This window comes from Mercenaria mercenaria, chromosome 7 (genome assembly GCF_021730395.1).
Source record: "Mercenaria mercenaria strain notata chromosome 7, MADL_Memer_1, whole genome shotgun sequence".
In the NCBI taxonomy this organism is placed as follows: domain Eukaryota; kingdom Metazoa; phylum Mollusca; class Bivalvia; order Venerida; family Veneridae; genus Mercenaria; species Mercenaria mercenaria.
This window is the reverse complement of record NC_069367.1, coordinates 16,431,655-16,452,946: the sequence shown is the minus strand read 5'-3', so window position 1 is coordinate 16,452,946 and position 21,292 is coordinate 16,431,655. Positions and strand designations below refer to the sequence as shown.

The window sequence follows — 21,292 nt, the reverse complement described above, 5'->3', positions numbered from 1 at the left end:
TGCACTTAATACAAATTTTGTATTTTTTCTTTGATTATTGGTCTTACTTATTTCTACACAAATTTAGGTCAAGAGTGATAAAAATGCCATTTTAGAGAAGTTACTTCAGAGTTATGTCCCTTGAATTTATAAACCATATAACTCCAGAGCAGATCTCTAAGAGTTACTGCATTGATCAGCATTGTTGATAAATTAATACAAAGAAGGATGGTCTAAAGTCCAAATTAATGTGCTATATGTAGTGACTGGCACTATGTTACTGAATGTACAGATATGATCTGGTTAGGTCTTGAGAACATAATCATGGAGAATTCCATCTTGGTAACTCCAGAAAGATCTATATTATCTTTCACCAAGTACTGAATCCAAGCTTGCTTTGCTTAATCTACTAACTTTTATTTTTGAGCTTTTCTTTCATTAATGCTATTATTATTATTATACCACATTTATATAGCACTCTTTTCATGCACTTGTACACGTTCAAAAGTGCTTTACAGAATAAATTGCAAAAATACAAACAAATACGTGTACAAAGATAATGCTTTAATAACATTTTTGCAGTCATTTATTTCTCTGATCTTTGACAAGGAACATTCAGTTGAGAAGATGGCATGCATTCCTCCCTTGCACTGTTCACCTCCTTCCCTTGCACTGCACTTTGCATGTTTGCTGCTTTCTCGGTAGAAATTCCAAGTTGAAGTGTTGGAGAAATAAGCATGCCTAAATTGGGACGGAAAATTTGTCTAGTTTCTCATAATTATTTGAAGTAAGTAAAGAAGCAGTGTTTTAGTATGCGGTGTCCGTCAGTCCATTATCCTCAATCTGGAGGTATACTGGTGTTACTGGGCTCTAACCAGTAGTCCTTACTTAGCCACTAGGTCATCATCTGCCATTCATTTCATTTAAGATCATCATGAAAGTAATCTTACTTTCTCTTATTTAATGTAGAACAGACAAAATGGAAATTCATATATTTAATGCTCAAAACTGCCTGCCATTCAATGTTCTGGTTACTGGTTATTTGTAATTATAATGACAGATTAAGGCAAAGAGATAATAAATGGACTCCTTTTTCATTGTAAAATACCCATCATCAGTGCAGGTAAATGTATGACTGCAATAAGAAGTAAAGATTAAAATTTCCTAGTCATTGTGTTACAAATTGGAATAATGGAATTATATTTTTGTCCAAAATAGAATTTTTATGTTTTTTTTTTCATTATATTTTAGCTATAATTAATGGCTCTGTTTTTCAAGATGATTAATCATTGTTAGGCCTTTTTGTAATGAATCATTTAATAAATTCATGTCTGATCCAAATATACTGGCTGCTCTTTTTCAAATACTTGAATGATTAAGGTACTGGCTATTCATTGTTAAATGGTTTTATGACAGATTAAGGCAGACAAAGAGATGTAGGAATATTACCAATTAAGTTTACCCTTTATTGTTATGAACTTGTGTCAGTAAGTACTGGCTATATTTACATGAACTGGCTACATTTTATAAGAATTAACTAAATGGTTACCTTTTATTGTCACGAACTTTGTCAGTATATACTGGCTACATTTTTTTTTTATAAGTATTAACTTGATGGTTACCCTTTATTGTTACAAACTTTGTCATTAGGTACTGGTTACATTTTATAAGAATTAACTAAATTATTATAGCAGAAATGCTTGGCTACTGAACTGCTATTATAGTATAATGCAGGTTGAGTTGCATTAGTTCATCATAAACCACATTAAAGGAAAAAAACATTTTAAGAAAGGTTAGTCACTGTAATGCTTTAAGCAAGTAAATTCATATTTTTGAAGTGTCAGACTGTTAGGAGGAAGGTGCCAGCCATTGCATTAGGGAAGGTCAAAAATCATTGTAACAATGTTGTCTTTAGTTGTTATATCATATCACCACATTAATTAAGTTATAGCTGGTTAGGTTGAATAAAGCATATAATATTAATTAAATGCAGGCATTGATAATGTTCTAGATTAAATGCAATAATCATAGTAGTGTTTTAGGAAAGGTGTCTGCCAATATGCTTTATGCCCCACAATTAAATACAGTTTAAGATACTACTACCTTATCATTTACTTTGTCAACTCTTATAGATAGCCAGGCTGGTTTAAACAAAGTCAAGCGGAGGCCAGGTAATATAACTGACTACAATTAAGACTGAAAAGCTGCGACTTTCTACATATAAAAATAATCTGATAGGGATATGGTAGGATGAGACAGATATACTGGCTAAAGGTTTCTAGAAACTACCATATCACTGCATCTTAAGGGTTGTGTTTTTGGACTAAATTTCAGTGGATAGGGATGATAGGGTAGAATAAGGTGTTTTCTGCCACTGTTAGTGTGGAAGAGTACTGTATGATAGTGTTTAAGTCAGCCCTCAAAATAAAAAAAAAGTAATAGGTACTACCATATCATACAATGTTTGCATCAGTTGTAGCCAGGCCATTTACTTGGTTTAGTGAAAATCCACACATCAAAATCTGAGGGTTGCTGGTCATATCTTTTTTTTTCTTTTTTTTGCATTTGTAGAACACTTTTTTTTTTTCTTTTCTTTTTTTGCCATCAATTTTTTTATTTGTGTATGATTTCAGTGTTCTACCTGAACATTCGTTTAAATCAAAACTAACTAATCTTAGTGTGTTTTTTGGAATTATTGAATGTCTTTGAAGGTGTGTTAGGCGTTAATTCAAAAGTGAAGGTTACTATAAGTTTATATTTCTGATCAGCAGTATTATATACAATGGGATTCATCCAAAACTTGTCCAAAATTAAGATAATCATACATCACAGAATCTCAGGGAGAACACTGATTTCATTGCTAGACTCTGGTACTGGTGATAAAAGCCAAAGAAAAACTGGCTCTGGTTAAATATAAACTAAAACTACTTCTTGCATATTTGATAATTTCTTAATGATTAAATCCTGTAGCTGTTAGGGATATGGTAGAATAAGGCAAAGGTTCCATTCTGGCTACTGGTTTTTTATGAAAACTGCCATATCAACACATTGTAAGGGCAATGTAAAATTGGCCATCATGTATTTTTGGACAAAATTTCAGTGAATAGGGATGATATGGTAGAATGTAGGAAGATCATCAGCCATTCACTTCTTTCTGAAGCTGTATGATATAAATATCTGCATTGCAAGATAAATAATGAACACATTTTTTCTGAACATTACATCCATGCTCAAATGGCTTTACCTATACATTTAGATAAAAGATGGGAGACCTGTTCTAAAGATTGATAAAGGGAGCTTAACCTTAAAACTACTTCTGTCAACAGAGTATTTCAACAGTATTTACTGGTACAGAAATCAGGCACCGGGTTAATGGCTGGATTCTTGATTTTCTTCTAAAATATTATTTTGAGAAAATAGAGGTCAATAATTGTGTATAATTTCACAGTTCAAAGGTTTTATTCATGATTCTTAGTTACTATTTGTTTAGCGTAATTCTACCTTCAAGGAAATCTGAACATTCTCTTTTGAATTAGGTATTACTAACTGACTCATTGATTTAAATTGTTGAAAGAACTGTGGGATGGAATCAAGTCTGTTTTACATAGAATAAGTCAAAGTCTCTTTTACTTACTTGCTTTTACTGTCCTCATGGCTATTTGCTCAAAAGCAATTGTCGAGTTCTGTTGTCGGGGTGGTATTCAACCATGGTAGCTGTCCCGTACTTCTCCCACAAATAGCTGTCCAATTCTTCTAAGAGTGGAAATTCAGACCAGTTGGCTGTGGCCAGAACTGCTACCTTGTAGAATTCAACCAACCCAGCTCTCTCTCAGCTGCTGAGGATGATATTCCACAAGCCAGCAAACCTCCATACACCTGCCCTTTCTTGTCCAATAAAGTCCTATATTTCTGTCCAAATAAGCTGTTATGACAACTTCAGAAGGAGGAATTCTACCAAGCCAGCTGTCCCATCCAGCTATTGCGGGAGGAATTCCACCAAGCCACCTGCCCTAACCTGCTATTGGTGAGGAAGTCTTCCAAGCCAGCTTCTTCCTGGCCAGCTGTCCCAACAGCTGTTTTGGAGAAATTCCACCAAGCCATCTAATGTCCTATACTTACGGCCAAATAGGTTGTCAAAACAGCTTCTAAAGGTCCCAACCAACTGTTGAGGAGGAATTCCACCAAGCCATCTGTCCCAACCATGTATTGTGGGAGAAGAGCAACCAGTCCTGTACAACTATTTGGAAGGATTCTAGTAATCCCTCTGTCCGGTACAGCTATTGCAGAAGAATTCCACCAAGCCAGCTTGGCATTACTGTTGCCATGAGGATAGATAAACAGTGGTAGATGGGAGAAAAACATTTTGCTCAGCTTGTGTTTAGATTTGATACTTTATGTAACATCAAGGGCCAATCAGCAAGGAATTTATTTTTGGTTTTCTAAGCTGGAATTGTTAAAAGAAATTGAAATAATGACATGTTACTAAACAAAGTAAAATTTCAATGTAGAGTCAGTTAGTCAATATACTAAATTACTGTCTAGTTGTAGAAACATAACAATAGAAGAACATTTTCACCAGCATTTCTGTTTAGTACATATTTAGTTCTGCATATTGATTGGCATAATAACTTAATTTTGTAACAAGTGTTTTGGAAAAATAGTCTTGTAGATACCAAGTCATCATTTCATTGTAACAGAAAAGATTGAGGTGTTTGTTTAGTTTAAGGCAGTCCAGCAACCTGTAGCCTAAATGACAAATTTACTTAAAATCCTTGGGCCTGTAATCATTTCCATCATTTTCACAATGTGTATAATTGTATCAAAACTTGAAAATAACTTGTACTGTGTCTTCAGATATAATATATACAATAAGCTTTTGTTCTTTGCAAAATTCTTCATGTGCTAGACACTCTGCTCCAAAGATTTTTCCTCCACATACTGCCTGCACATCTGTTTAGGAATGGCAGCATTTTGGCAACCGAGTTTCTAGTTTTCCATTTCAGAGACAATCATGATACTTAAGTAGTAAGATATTATTTAGAGTTGAAGGTTAAGTACAAATATGTTTGGTTGTGGTCTTCTTACAGACATTTTTTATTCATTATTTATGTGTGTTTGAGCTGTATGATTGTGTTGCTTATCATTCTGACTGCTGAGGAGATACTTCTGTGAGGTTTACTTATCTAATGGACTGGACTGCAGACTGTACTGTTCTATAGCCACTGTCAAACTTGACAGTCCAAAGACACTAGAGTACCATAATTATTATTGCTCAATTCTGTAACTGTAGCCAGTTCAGAAAAAATCCTGACCTAATAAGCTTAATTGAGTTTAGTTCTATCAATTAAATCTGTGTTTTATCAACAATTTAATTAGGAATATTGTGTATTTTTGGAGTAAATTTCAAGAATTAGGGATGGTAGGTACAATAAAGTAAAAGATTAGCTTAAGAATGTTTGTTAAAACAGAAATCTTTTGAAATAAAAAGTCATTTATCATGAAGTGAATGTTAAATGAAAATAGTTACTAGAATAATGTTGTGCAATGTAATGCTTTTGTGCATTAAATGACTGTCAAAGAATTACCTTGATGCAGTGAAAGAAAGTGCAGTGAATGAATGTTAAATGAATTATGTTGTAAAATTGTGCGAGTGAATATCAAAATCAAAATGTTGTATTTTAAAACACAGTGACCAGACAGTAGAATTAATGATTTTGTAAAGCAGTGGCAGAGTTAGGTTATTCTGTTAAAGAGGCAGTGGCATGGCATATTAGTATTTTTTTGTGTTGTAAAGTGGTAAGAACTTTTGAGTTTATTTAATTTTTAAAACACAGCTGCAAGGTTAAAGTTGATTTAACTTTTGTATCACAAAGTGGCAAAGTATTTTTAAGTAGATTTAATTTCTAACAGAGTTTTCAAGTTACAGTGGAAAATACACAAACTCGAGTAAGTTTGCATTTTTATCTTTCAGTAGAATGTCACTCAAAGATAAAATAGGATTGAGTATTATTCAAGTAAATCAGTGGCAAAATCCTTGTATTTCATATATTATAGAATGGCTGTACAGTAGCCATTTTTTTTCTGCAGTGAAGTGAAAGTTTGGTTACTGTGTTGAGCTGATTTCAAGTCACTCACATAATCAGCCTCTGTTTTCCTACAAAGTAAGTTTTTTTTATTGAGATGCAAGTTAAAGCTTAGAAAAGTACATTTTGAAATAAATTACATGTAGCCAGTATCAACTTAAGGATTTATCTTTCAAATGTTAATTTTTCAAAATATTGGTGAAGTAGTAAATAGCTGGTTAGCTTTTTTTTATTCAGCATAATATTGGCTTTGTATCTGATGAAGCTTGCCTAGCTTTCATTTTTGCTAAGTTTTCTTTTAATTAGTCTTCTTTGCAGTCTTTGTTCAGGGGAAGGTTAAAAAGTAGGAAGCTGAAATGATAGCAGTGCATGATGTAGTGCCAGTAGATTTAAGATAGTCATGAGTTTGCTACACCTTGGAGATTTTTTATGCATTCGATTTTGTTATGGTCTTTTAGATTTAGCAGTAAATTATTATTGTTAACTTTGGTAAATAAAGTACTTATATGATAGGTCTCCATTGGTGCTGTTTTCTGGCTGTGTCCACGTTTTTTTTCCCTTTTTTTTTTTTTTTACTGATGTTGAGGCCTGACAGATCCCTTTACTGTTGATCCACACAGCTATCGATGCCATTTAGGATCCTGGTGACAATATATCCGCAGCGTGGAGTCGTGTTGGAGATACTGATCTACAATATTGGGCCAGCAGTGTTTAGATGATGGTTTCTCCAGTGTTGAGAGAGATGGGAATTGGAAATTGTCAGGTTCTTTTCGCCTTCCATTTTCAGCAATTTTTTCTTTTCCATATTTTAAGGTCTGTCTCACAGTCTGTTATAAATTCTTTGATCCTTTTGACTGCCAATCAAGACTACTAACAGTACCATTGAAGGATTCTGGTGACAATATATCCGCAAAATGGGATCGTTTGGGAGCAGCAGATCTACATTTCTGGGCCAGCGGTTTGCTAGACGACTGTTGTTCCTGTGTTGAGAGAGGTGGAATTAAGGATTTTCAAGATTCGTCTTTGTACTAGGTCTTCATCTGGCAGCAATCGCTGATACCAGTTTAACTTGTTTACAATATACTCTGGACAGAACGTCTTTTTCAAGGACATTCCAAAATGTATTTTTTCTTGACATAATAGTTTTAGTAAACCATTTGAATTTTTACCAAGTACTGTCCAATATCTTTTTCTATTTTCTTGTTTTCAAACTAATTTCTTTTATGACATGTTATAAAGTAAGCACTTATAAGTTTATTGGACATGATAAGGCCTTGGTGTAGCTGCTCATGCAGAACAAGTTCACATGCACTTTCATAATTATAAAAATACTCATGACTAAGGGTTAAGTTTTGTTATACTCTCCTCTTGAATATAATTCTTTATACCAACACTTAGGTCAAATAGTTTAGATCAATGAAATGGTCAAAATTGTGACAGTTAATAGCATCTGTTCAATAACTAAAAGAATTTTCTTTGAAGTAAGCCAGTATCGCAGTAGAAAATATTTAAACTTTTGTTCCTTTATTTAATAGCCAGTGTCTCCATTTTCCAGTTCTGTGAAATTTGATATTTTCCCAATTTAAATATTAAACTTTTGGCAGTACCTTTCGATAACTTCATATCTACTAGCTTCGAATATTTTAGGCCATGTTTCTTCCATTCTTTTGGCAGCTTTTTCTTTTCTTTTTATTGATAATTTCAGGATGAGAGTGGTTGTTTTCCAATGGCTGTAAGCGTGAAATCAACTGGCCTTGTGCGGAAGACATCTATGAATCGATCAACCAGATGTATACCTCTAATTTAGAGTGAGTATTTTGTTACAGAACTTATTTGGCTTTTAATAGGAATAACTACAGTATTCCCTGGCATGTCTTAATCTCTTTTAAGTTTTATTTCTGCACAAATTTAGGTCAAGAGTAATAAAAATGCCAGTTTAGAGAAGTTACTTCAGAGTTATGTCCCTTGAATTTATAAATCATTTAACTCCAGATCTCTAAGAGTTACTGCATTGATCAGCAGTGTTGATAAATTAATACAAAGAAGGATGGTCTAAAGTCCAAACTAATTTGCTATATGTAGTGACTGGCACTATGTTACTGAATGTACAGGTATGATCTGGTTAGGTCTTGAGAACATAATCGTGGAGAATTCCATCTAGGTAACTCCAGAAAGGTCTATATTATCTTTCACCAAGTACTGAATCCAAGCTTGCTTTGCTTAATCTAAAACTTTTATTTTTGAGGTTTTCTTTCATTAATGCTTTAAAAACATTTTTGCAGTCATTTATTTCTCTGATCTTTGACAAGGAACATTCAGTTGAGAAGGTGGCATACATTCCTCCCTTGCACTGTACACCTCCTTCCCTTGCACTGCACTTTGCATGTTTGCTGCTTTCTCAGTAGAAATTCCAAGCTGAAGCGTTGGAGAAATAAGTATGCCTAAATTGGGAGGGAAGATTTGTCTAGTTTCTCATAATTATTTAAAGTAAGTAAAGAAGCAGTGTTTTAGTATGCGGTGTTCGTCAGTCCATTATCTGCAATCTAGAAGTATATTGATGTTACTGGGCTCTAATCATTAGTCCTTAGGGAAGCGTCACACACTTAGCCACTAGGTCATCATCTGCCATTCATTTCATTTAAGATCCTCATGAAAGTAATCTTACTTTCTCTTATTTAATGTAGAACAGACAAAATGGAAATTCATATATTTAATGCTCAAAACTGCCTGCCATTCAAATATTCTGGTTACTGGTTATTTGTAATTATAATGACAGATTAAGGCAAAGAGATAATAAACGGACTCCTTTTTCATTGTAAAATACCCATCATCAGTGCAGGTAAATGTATGACTGCATTAAAAAGTAAAGATTAAAATTTCCTAGTCATTGTGTTACAAATTGGAATAATGGAATTATATTTTTGTCCAAAATAGAATTTTTGTGTTTTTTTTCATTATATTTTAGCTATAATTAATGGCTCTGTTTTTCAAGATGATTAATCATTGTTAGGCATTTTTGTAATGAATCATTTAATAAATTCATGTCTGATCCAAATATACTGGCTGCTCTTTTTCAAATATTTGAATGATTAAGGTACTGGCTATTCATTGTTAAATGGTTTTATGACAGATTAAGGCAGACAAAGAGATGTAGGAATATTACCAATTAAGCTTACCCTTTATTGTTATGAACTTGTGTCATTAAGTACTGGCTATATTTACATGAACTGGCTACATTTTATAAGAATTAACTAAATGGTTACCTTTTATTGTCACGAACTTTGTCAGTATATACTGGCTACATTTTTTAATCCCCAGCTGTGGCGGAGGGATTATAAGAATGGTCTGCGTCCGTCCTTCCGTCCGTCCGTCCTTCCGTCCGTCCTTCCGTCTTTCCGTCCTTCCGTCCGTAACAAAATCGTGTCCGGTCCATATCTCCTAAATCCCTTGAAGGATTTTCATGAAACTTTGGTCAAATGATCACCGCATCAAGACGATGTGCAGAACCCATGAGTCAGCCTTGTCGGTTCAAGGTCAAGGTCACAACTCAAGGTCAAAGGTTTGAGCCTGCCATTTTGTGTCCGCTCTATATCTCCTAAACCCCTTGAAGGAATTTTATAAAACTTGGGTCAAATGATCACCTCATCAAGACAATGTGCAGAACCCATGAGTCAGCCATGCCGGCTCAAGGTCAAGGTCACAACTCAAGGTCAAAGGTTTGAGCCTTCCATTTTGTGTCCGCTCTATATCGCTTAAACCCCTTGAAGGAATTTTATAAAACTTGGGTCAAATGATCACTTCATCAAGATGATTTGCAGAACCCATGAGTCAGTCATGCCGGCTCAAGGTCAAGGTCACAACTTAGGGTCAAAGGTTTGAACCTTCCATTTTGTGTCCGCTCTATATCTCCTAAACCCCTTGAAGGATTTTCATCAAACTTGGGTCAAACGATCACCTCATCAAGGGGATGTGCAGAACTTATGAGTCAGCCATGTCGGCTCAAGGTCAAGGTCACAACTGAAGGTCAAAGGTTTGAGCCTTCCATTTCGTGTCCGCTCTGTATCTCCTAAACCCCTTGAAGGAATTTTATAAAACTTGGGTCAGATGATTACCTCATCAGAACAATGTGCAGAAATTATGAGTCAACCATGCCAGCTCAAGGTCAAGGTCACAACTAAGGGTCGAAGGTTTGAGCCTTCCATTTTGTGTCCACTCTGTATCTCCTTAACCCCTTGAAGGATTTTCATCAAACTTGGGTCAAATGATCACCTCATCAAGAACTCATGAGTCAGCCATGTCAACTCAAGGTCAAGGTCACAACTGAAGGTCAAAGGTTTCAGCTCTGTATCTCCTAAACCCCTTGAAGGATTTTCATGAAACTTTGATCAAATGATCACCTCACCAAGACGTTGTGCAGAATTCATGAGTCAGCCATGTCAGTTCAAGGTCAAGGTCACAGCTAAAATCAAAGGTTTTACCCTTTCACTATCCATAGCAGTGGCGGGGGATTTAGCTGTCTTTCAGACTGCCTTGTTTTTTATAAGTATTAACTTGATGGTTACCCTTTATTGTTACAAACTTTGTCATTAGGTACTGGTTACATTTTATAAGAATTAACTAAATTGTTATAGCAGAAATGCTTGGCTACTGAACTGCTATTATAGTATAATGCAGGTTGAGTTTCATGCTCATATATACCTGTTATTTTGCAAAGTACATTATTTTCAACCATTGGGTTCAATACTGGATGTTATTTTCATATTGCATTAGTTCATCATAAACCACATTAAAGGAAAAAAACATTTTAAGAAAGGTTAGTCACTGTAATGCTTTAAGCAAGTAAATTCATATTTTTGAAGTGTCAGACTGTTATGAGGAAGGTGCCAGCCATTGCATTAGGGAAGGTCAAAAATCACTGTAACAATGTTGTCTATAGTTGTTATATCATATCACCACATTAATTAAGTTATAGCTGGTTAGGTTGAATAAAGCATATAATGTTAATTAAATGCAGGCATTGATAATGTTCTAGATTAAATGCAATAATCATAGTAGTGTTTTAGGAAAGGTGTCTGCCAATATGCTTTATGCCCCACAATCAAATACAGTTTAAGATACTACTACCTTATCATTTACTTTGTCAACTCTTATAGATAGCCAGGCCGGTTTAAACAAAGTCAAGCGGAGGCCAGGTGATATAACTGACTATAATTAAGACTGAAAAGCTGCGACTTTCTACATATAAAAATAATCAGATAGGGATATGGTAGGATGAGACAGATATACTGGCTAAAGGTTTCTAGAAACTACCATATCACTGCATCTTAAGGGTTGTATTTTTGGACTAAATTTCAGTGGATAGGGATGATAAGGTAGAATAAGGTGTTTTCTGCCACTGTTAGTGTGGAAGAGTACTGTATGATAGTGTTTAAGTCAGCCCTCAAAATAAAAAAAAAGTAATAGGTACTACCATATCATACAATGTTTGCATCAGTTGTAGCCAGGCCATTTACTTGGTTTAGTGAAAATCCACACATCAAAATCTGAGGGTTGCTGGTCATATCTTTTTTTCTTCTTTTTTTGCATTTGTAGGACACTTTTTTTTTTTCTTTTCTTTTTTTGCCATCAATTTTTTTATTTGTGTATGATTTCAGTGTTCTACCTGAACATTCGTTTAAATCAAAACTAACTAATCTTAGTGTGTTTTTTGGAATTATTGAATGTCTTTGAAGGTGTGTTAGGCGTTAATTCAAAAGTGAAGGTTACTATGAGTTTATATTTCTGATCAGCAGTATTATATACAATGAGATTCATCCAAAATTTGTCCAAAATTAAGATAATCATACATCACAGAATCTCAGGGAGAACACTGATTTCATTGCTAGGACTCTGGTACTGGTGATAAAAGCCAAAGAAAAACTGGCTTCTGGTTAAAATATAAACTAAACTACTTCTTGCATATTTGATAATTTCTTAATGATTAAATCCTGTAGCTGTTAGGGATATGGTAGAATAAGGCAAAGGTTCCATTCTGGCTACTGGTTTTATATGAAAACTGCCATATCAACACATTGTAAGGGCAATGTAAAATTGGCCATCATGTATTTTTGGACAAAATTTCAGTGAATAGGGATGATATGGTAGAATGTAGGAAGATCATCAGCCATTCACTTCTTTCTGAAGCTGTATGATATAAATATCTGCATTGCAAGATAAATAATGAACACATTTTTTCTGAACATTACATCCATGCTCAAATGGCTTTACCTATACATTTAGATAAAAGATGGGAGACCTGTTCTAAAGATTGATAAAGGGAGCTTAACCTTAAAACTACTTCTGTCAACAGAGTATTTCAACAGTATTTACTGGTACAGAAATCAGGCACCGGGTTAATGGCTGGATTCTTGATTTTCTTCTAAAATATTATTTTGAGAAAATAGAGGTCAATAATTGTCTATAATTTCACAGTTCAAAGGTTTTATTCATGATTCTTAGTTACTATTTGTTTAGAGTAATTCTACCTTCAAGGAAATCTGAACATTCTCTTTTGAATTAGGTATTACTAACTGACTCATTGATTTAAATTGTTGAAAGAACTGTGGGATGGAATCAAGTCTGTTTTACATAGAATAAGTCAAAGTCTCTTTTCTACTTACTTGCTTTTACTGTCCTCATGGCTATTTGCTCAAAAGCAATTGTCGAGTTCTGTTGTCGGGGTGGTATTCAACCATGGTAGCTGTCCCGTACTTCTCCCACAAATAGCTGTCCAATTCTTCTAAGAGTGGAAATTCAGACCAGTTGGCTGTGGCCAGAACTGCTACCTTGTAGAATTCAACCAACCCAGCTCTCTCTCAGCTGCTGAGGATGATATTCCACAAGCCAGCAAACCTCCATACACCTGCCCTTTCTTGTCCAATAAAGTCCTATATTTCTGTCCAAATAAGCTGTTGTGACCACTTCAGAAGGAGGAATTCTACCAAGCCAGCTGTCCCATCCTGCTATTGGTGAGGAAGTCTTCCAAGTCAGCTTCTTCCTGGCCAGCTGTCCCAACAGCTGTTTTGGAGAAATTCCACCAAGCCATCTAATGTCCTATACTTACGGCCAAATAGGTTGTCAAAACAGCTTCTAAAGGTCCCAACCAACTGTTGAGGAGGAATTCCACCAAGCCATCTGTCCCAACCATGTATTGTGGGAGAAGAGCAACCAGTCCTGTACAACTATTTGGAAGGATTCTAGTAATCCCTCTGTCCAGTACAGCTATTGAAGAAGAATTCCACCAAGCCAGCTTGGCATTACTGTTGCCATGAGGATAGATAAACAGTGGTAGATGGGAGAAAAACATTTTGCTCAGCTTGTGTTTAGATTTGATACTTTATGTAACATCAAGGGCCAATCAGCAAGGAATTTATTTTTGGTTTTCTAAGCTGGAATTGTTAAAAGAAATTGAAATAATGACATGTTACTAAACAAAGTAAAATTTCAATGTAGAGTCAGTTAGTCAATATACTAAATTACTGTCTAGTTGTAGAAACATAACAATAGAAGAACATTTTCACCAGCATTTCTGTTTAGTACATATTTAGTTCTGCATATTGATTGGCATAATAACTTAATTTTGTAACAAGTGTTTTGGAAAAATAGTCTTGTAGATACCAAGTCATCATTTCCTTGTAACAGAAAAGATTGAGGTGTTTGTTTAGTTTAAGGCAGTCCAGCAACCTGTAGCCTAAATGACAAATTTACTTAAAATCCTTGGGCCTGTAATCATTTCCATCATTTTCACAATGTGTATAATTGTATCAAAACTTGAAAATGACTTGTACTGTGTCTTCAGATATAATATATACAATAAGCTTTTGTTCTGTTCAAAATTCTTCATGTGCTAGACACTCTGCTCCAAAGATTTTTCCTCCACATACTGCCTGCACATCTGTTTAGGAATGGCAGCATTTTGGCAACTGAGTTTCTAGTTTTCCATTTCAGAGACAATCATGATACTTAAGTAGTAAGATATTATTTAGAGTTGAAGGTTAAGTACAAATATGTTTGGTTGTGGTCTTCTTACAGACATTTTTTATTCATTATTTATGTGTGTTTGAGCTGTATGATTGTGTTGCTTGTCATTCTGACTGCTGAGGAGATACTTCTGTGAGGTTTACTTATCTAATGGACTGGACTGCAGACTGTACTGTTTTATAGCCACTGTCAAACTTGACAGTCCAAAGACACTAGAGTACCATAATTATTATTGCTCAATTCTGTAACTGTAGCCAGTTCAGAGAAAATCCTGACCTAATAAGCTTAATTGAGTTTAGTTCTATCAATTAAATCTGTGTTTTATCAACAATTTAATTAGGAATATTGTGTATTTTTGGAGTAAATTTCAAGAATTAGGGATGGTAGGTACAATAAAGGAAAAGATTAGCTTAAGAATGTTTGTTAAAACAGAAATCTTTTGAAATAAAAAATCATTTATCATGAAGTGAATGTTAAATGAAAATAGTTACTAGAATAATGTTGTGCAATGTAATGCTTTTGTGCATTAAATGACTGTCAAAGAATTACCTTGATGCAGTGAAAGAAAGTGCAGTGAATGAATGTTAAATGAATTATGTTGTAAAATTGTGCGAGTGAATATCAAAATCAAAATGTTGTATTTTAAAACACAGTGACCAGACAGTAGAATTAATGATTTTGTAAAGCAGTGGCAGAGTTAGGTTATTCTGTTAAAGAGGCAGTGGCATGGCATATTAGTATTTTTTTGTGTTGTAAAGTGGTAAGAACTTTTGAGTTTATTTAATTTTTAAAACACAACTGCAAGGTTAAAGTTGATGTAACTTTTGTATCACAAAGTGGCAAAGTATTTTTAAGTAGATTTAATTTCTAATAGAGTTTTCAAGTTACAGTGGAAAATACACAAACTCGAGTAAGTTTGCATTTTTATCTTTCAGTAGAATGTCACTCAAAGATAAAATAGGATTGAGTATTATTCAAGTAAATCAGTGGCAAAATCCTTGTATTTCATATATTATAGAATGGCTGTACAGTAGCCATTTTTTTTCTGCAGTGAAGTGAAAGTTTGGTTACTGTGTTGAGCTGATTTCAAGTCACTCACATAATCAGCCTCTGTTTTCCTACAAAGTAAGTTTTTTTTATTGAGATGCAAGTTAAAGCTTAGAAAAGTACATTTTGAAATAAATTACATGTAGCCAGTATCAACTTAAGGATTTATCTTTCAAATGTTAATTTTTCAAAATATTGGTGAAGTAGTAAATAGCTGGTTAGCTTTTTTTTATTCAGCATAATATTGGCTTTGTATCTGATGAAGCTTGCCTAGCTTTCATTTTTGCTAAGTTTTCTTTTAATTAGTCTTCTTTGCAGTCTTTGTTCAGGGGAAGGTTAAAAAGTAGGAAGCTGAAATGATAGCAGTGCATGATGTAGTGCCAGTAGATTTAAGATAGTCATGAGTTTGCTACACCTTGGAGATTTTTTATGCATTCGATTTTGTTATGGTCTTTTAGATTTAGCAGTAAATTATTATTGTTAACTTTGGTAAATAAAGTACTTATATGATAGGTCTCCATTGGTGCTGTTTTCTGGCTGTGTCCAAGTTTTTTTTCCCTTTTTTTTTTTTTTTACTGATGTTGAGGCCTGACAGATTCCTTTACTGTTGATCCACACAGCTATCGATGCCATTTAGGATCCTGGTGACAATATATCCGCAGCGTGGAGTCGTGTTGGAGATACTGATCTACAATATTGGGCCAGCAGTGTTTAGATGATGGTTTCTCCAGTGTTGAGAGAGATGGGAATTGGAAATTGTCAGGTTCTTTTCGCCTTCCATTTTCAGCAATTTTTTCTTTTCCATATTTTAAGGTCTGTCTCACAGTCTGTTATAAATTCTTTGATCCTTTTGACTGCCAATCAAGACTACTAACGGTACCATTGAAGGATTCTGGTGACAATATATCCGCAAAATGGGATCGTTTGGGAGCAGCAGATCTACATTTCTGGGCCAGCGGTTTGCTAGACGACTGTTGTTGCTGTGTTGAGAGAGGTGGAATTAAGGATTTTCAAGATTCGTCTTTGTACTAGGTCTTCATCTGGCAGCAATCGCTGATACCAGTTTAACTTGTTTACAATATACTCTGGACAGAACGTCTTTTTCAAGGACATTCCAAAATGTATTTTTTCTTACCAGAATAGGCAAAATATGACAGAATAGTTTTAGTAAGCCATTTGAATTTTTACCAAGTACTGTCCAATATCTTTTTCTATTTTCTTGTTTTCAAACTAATTTCTTTTATGACATGTTATAAAGTAAACACTTAAAAGTTTATTGGACATGATAAGGCCTTGGTGTAGCTGCTCATGCAGAACAAGTTCACATGCACTTTCATAATTATAAAAATTCTCATGACTAAGGGTTAAGTTTTGTTATACTCTCCTCTTGAATATAATTCTTTATACCAACACTTAGGTCAAATAGTTTAGATCAATGAAATGGTCAAAATTGTGAAAATTGTGACAGTTAATAGCATCTGTTCAATAACTAAAAGAATTTTCTTTGAAGTAAGCCAGTATCGCAGTAGAAAATATTTAAACTTTTGTTCCTTTATTTAATAGCCAGTGTCTCCATTTTCCAGTTCTGTGAAATTTGGTATTTTCTCTATTTAAATATTAAACTTTTGGCAGTACCTTTCGATAACTTCATATCTACTAGCTTCGAATATTTTAGGCCATGTTTCTTCCATTCTTTTGGCAGCTTTTTCTTTTCTTTTTATTGATAATTTCAGGATGAGAGTGGTTGTTTTCCAATGGCTGTAAGCGTGAAATCAACTGGCCTTGTGCGGAAGACATCTATGAATCGATCAACCAGATGTATACCTCTAATTTAGAGTGAGTATTTTGTTACAGAACTTATTTGGCTTTTAATAGGAATAACTACAGTATTCCCTGGCATGTCTTAATCTCTTTTAAGTTTTATTTCTGCACAAATTTAGGTCAAGAGTAATAAAAATGCCAGTTTAGAGAAGTTACTTCAGAGTTATGTCCCTTGAATTTATAAACCATATAACTCCAGATCTCTAAGAGTTACTGCATTGATCAGCAGTGTTGATAAATTAATACAAAGAAGGATGGTCTAAAGTCCAAACTAATTTGCTATATGTAGTGACTGGCACTATGTTACTGAATGTACAGGTATGATCTGGTTAGGTCTTGAGAACATAATCGTGGAGAATTCCATCTTGGTATCTCCAGAAAGGTCTATATTATCTTTCACCAAGTACTGAATCCAAGCTTGCTTTGCTTAATCTAAAACTTTTATTTTTGAGGTTTTCTTTCATTAATGCTTTAAAAACATTTTTGCAGTCATTTATTTCTCTGATCTTTGACAAGGAACATTCAGTTGAGAAGGTGGCATACATTCCTCCCTTGCACTGTACACCTCCTTCCCTTGCACTGCACTTTGCATGTTTGCTGCTTTCTCAGTAGAAATTCCAAGCTGAAGTGTTGGAGAAATAAGTATGCCTAAATTGGGAGGGAAGATTTGTCTAGTTTCTCATAATTATTTAAAGTAAGTAAAGAAGCAGTGTTTTAGTATGCGGTGTTCGTCAGTCCATTATCTGCAATCTAGAAGTATATTGATGTTACTGGGCTCTAATCATTAGTCCTTAGGGAAGCGTCACACACTAGCCACTAGGTCATCATCTGCCATTCATTTCATTTAAGATCATCATGAAAGTAATCTTACTTTCTCTTATTTAATGTAGAACAGACAAAATGGAAATTCATATATTTAATGCTCAAAACTGCCTGCCATTCAATGTTCTGGTTACTGGTTATTATCCCCCGACGAAAGTCGGAGGGATATAGTTTTGGCGTTGTCCGTCCGTCCGTCCGGAGCCATATCTAGGAAATGGTTGGGAATATTTATTTAAAACTTCATATACATGTTCACCACAATGAGTTCTTGCGGCCCGTCAAGTTTCAGTCAGATTGCCCAATTTACACCAGAGTTATGGCCCTTAGAAGTTTCTAGTGTTAACTATATAGGGTACTATAAATATGGCAATTTCTGCATCATAACTTTTGATTTATTTGACCTAGAACTATGAAACTTAAACGGAATTTAGATCACCATAATGTGGTTGTGTACACACAATTTCATTTGGATTTATTTGTAAATTAAGAGTTATTGCCCTTGAATTGTATAAAAATCCACATATTTGTACATAACAAACTTACCATTTGGTAGAATTTCATTAAATTTCTTTCATTCTTTTCCATGAACATTTATTGTAAACATGTGAAGTTGTGTACCCACACCTGGTCACCCCCTTACCTTGATCACACACCTCCCCCCGTATCCCCCGACACCCCCCCTCCCACCACCAAAAAAAAAAATAAAAAAAAAATCATTCCTTATTTTAGATTTTATTCAAACAAACTTCATATACATGTTCACCACTATGAGGTTATAGGGCCCATCAATTTTAAGACAGATTGCCCAAGTAACACCAGAGTTATGGCCCTTAGAAATTTCTAGTGTTAACTATATAGGGTACTATATATCTATAGATATGCCAATTTCTGCATCATAACTTTTGATATATTTGACCTAGAACAATGAAACTTTAACAGAATTTAGAGCACTGTAATGTGGTTGTGCACAGACAATTTTGTACGGATTTCTTTTTGTAACTTCAGAGTTATTGCCCTTTAATTGTCTAAAAATCCACATATTTGTACATAACAAACTTACCATTTGGCAGAATTTCATTAAATTTCTTTCATTCTTTTCTGTGAACATTTATTATAAACATGTGAAGTTGTGCACCCACACCTGGTCACCCACTTGCCTTGGTCACACCCCCCCACCCCCCCCAAAAAATTTTTTTTTTCATTTCTTATTTTAGATTTTTTTCAAACCTTCCAAGTTGTACCATTCCCCCACCTCACTTCTCCACCCAGTCATGCCCACCACTGATCATGCATCCTCTGCACCCCCCCCCCCCCCCCCCCCCCCCCCCAACTTCACCCTTTTACCTTTTTTTTTTTTTTTTTTTTTTTCATTTTTAATTTTCTAATTTTCAATCAGTATTTATAATCAACATGTGAAATTTTGTTTCCTCTCCCGTTCCCCTGCACCCCCACCCCCTAAAAAAATAAATATATACATATATCTATATATAGAAATATATATTTCCATTCCTTTTTTTTTTTTTTTTTTTAAATGTTCAAACCTTCAACATGTTAAGTTGTGACTGCACAAACCTTGCCCTCAGCCATGTTCAAGATATCTTACCTGTGTTCTCTTAAGGACATCTGATCTTTTAAGTTCAAATGTACATGTAAAACAGCAACACCTGGTGCCAAACCACTCAAAGACAATATTTCATTCCAGTTAAACTTCAAGCTCACATTTCAATTAACTGCATTTAATTTTAAAAGCTAAGCTTATTACAGTAAGCATATCCCATTCAAAATAAATTCTTTAGTCAGGATCAAAGTATCATACGTTTATTATGTACTCTTTAATTAAACATTTGTTTTCTGTTAAATTGATTTTGACTAATGAAATTATTTGCTTCTTATTAACATCCTTAACTTTTTGCCGGATATATCTTTTTGCCATTCCTCACCACAAACCCTTTCGGCGGGTGATACCAATTCATCGAATTTGCTTGTTTGTAATTATAATGACAGATTAAGGCAAAGAGATAATAAACGGACTCCTTTTTCATTGTAAAATACCCATCATCAGTGCAGGTAAATGTATGACTGCATTAAGAAGTAAAGATTAAAATTTCCTAGTCATTGTGTTACAAATTGGAATAATGGAATTATATTTTTGTCCAAAATAGAATTTTTTTTTTTTTCATTATATTTTAGCTATAATTAATGGCTCTGTTTTTCAAGATGATTAATCATTGTTAGGCATTTTTGTAATGAATCATTTAATAAATTCATGTCTGATCCAAATATACTGGCTGCTCTTTTTCAAATACTTGAATGATTAAGGTACTGGCTTTTCATTGTTAAATGGTTTTATGACAGATTAAGGCAGACAAAGAGATGTAGGAATATTACCAATTAAGCTTACCCTTTATTGTTATGAACTTGTGTCATTAAGTACTGGCTATATTTACATGAACTGGCTACATTTTATAAGAATTAACTAAATGGTTACCTTTTATTGTCACGAACTTTGTCAGTATATACTGGCTACATTTTTTTTTATAAGTATTAACTTGATGGTTACCCTTTATTGTTACAAACTTTGTCATTAGGTACTGGTTACATTTTATAAGAATAAACTAAATTATTATAGCAGAAATGCTTGGCTACTGAACTGCTATTATAGTATGCAGGTTGAGTTTCATGCTCATATATAACTGTTATTTCGCAAAGTACATTATTTTCAACCATTGGGTTCAATACTGGATGTTATTTTCATATTGCATTAGTTCATCATAAACCACATTAAAGGAAAAAAACATTTTAAGAAAGTTTAGTCACTGTAATGCTTTAAGCAAGTAAATTCATATTTTTTCATATTCAATCTGATCAATGAATATTTATAAATCAAAATGCAAACAACAAAAAGGGCTTGATTGATTTCATTCTTTCATGAGCATTGAAATATGTTTATAAAAATTGGACTGCATTTAATGTTGAATTGAGACATTGTGCTGCAATTAAAAGTCATAGTTGACTACATAATGTTTTCTTACTGGTCCTCATTTCAGCCTATAGCTTATTTCAGAATACATCTAGCTTGACTGTCTTGTTTAATTTGTAGTCAAATCAACCCATGTTTCAATCCAGTTTGAATGTTTTTTCTTCCAATAGAATTATGTGTATTACTACCTTCCATTTTTCAAGTGCGGGCAGTGAATTAACAGGTTTGTTTTCATGTCAGTCATCGCGGCAGAAGAGTTTTAAGACTTGTCTTACATTTGGTCAGATGACTCTGGATAACCTGTCTGACCAAATGGAAACTTAACTGACCAAAACCGTGCCGAAAAGAGTATAAAAGAATCATTAGATATAAGATAGATGATAAATGAATAAATTCATAAGAAAATTGCGTTGTGAAAAACACTGGCAGTAGAAAATTTGACCCTTTCCGTACATTGTCGGAAATGCAGTCCTACACCCGACCCTCCACATCAGAGCAAGCATTTTTAGCTCACCTGTCACATAGTGACAAGGTGAGCTTT

The 21,292-nt window shown here is 34.1% G+C and overlaps 1 protein-coding gene across 5 annotated transcripts in view; it reads left to right on the top strand.

Annotated features, from left to right (window-relative positions):
- The window catches only part of LOC123563991 (uncharacterized), a 94,314-nt gene that overhangs the window by 47,983 nt on the left and 25,039 nt on the right, over nucleotides 1-21,292 (top strand). For all 5 annotated transcript variants that reach the window (XR_008371610.1, XR_008371608.1, XR_008371607.1 and 2 more), the window contains 2 exons: nucleotides 7,768-7,870; nucleotides 16,862-16,964. The gene's annotated coding sequence lies outside the window, so the exon portion shown is untranslated. The remainder of the gene's footprint in view (nucleotides 1-7,767; nucleotides 7,871-16,861; nucleotides 16,965-21,292) is intronic.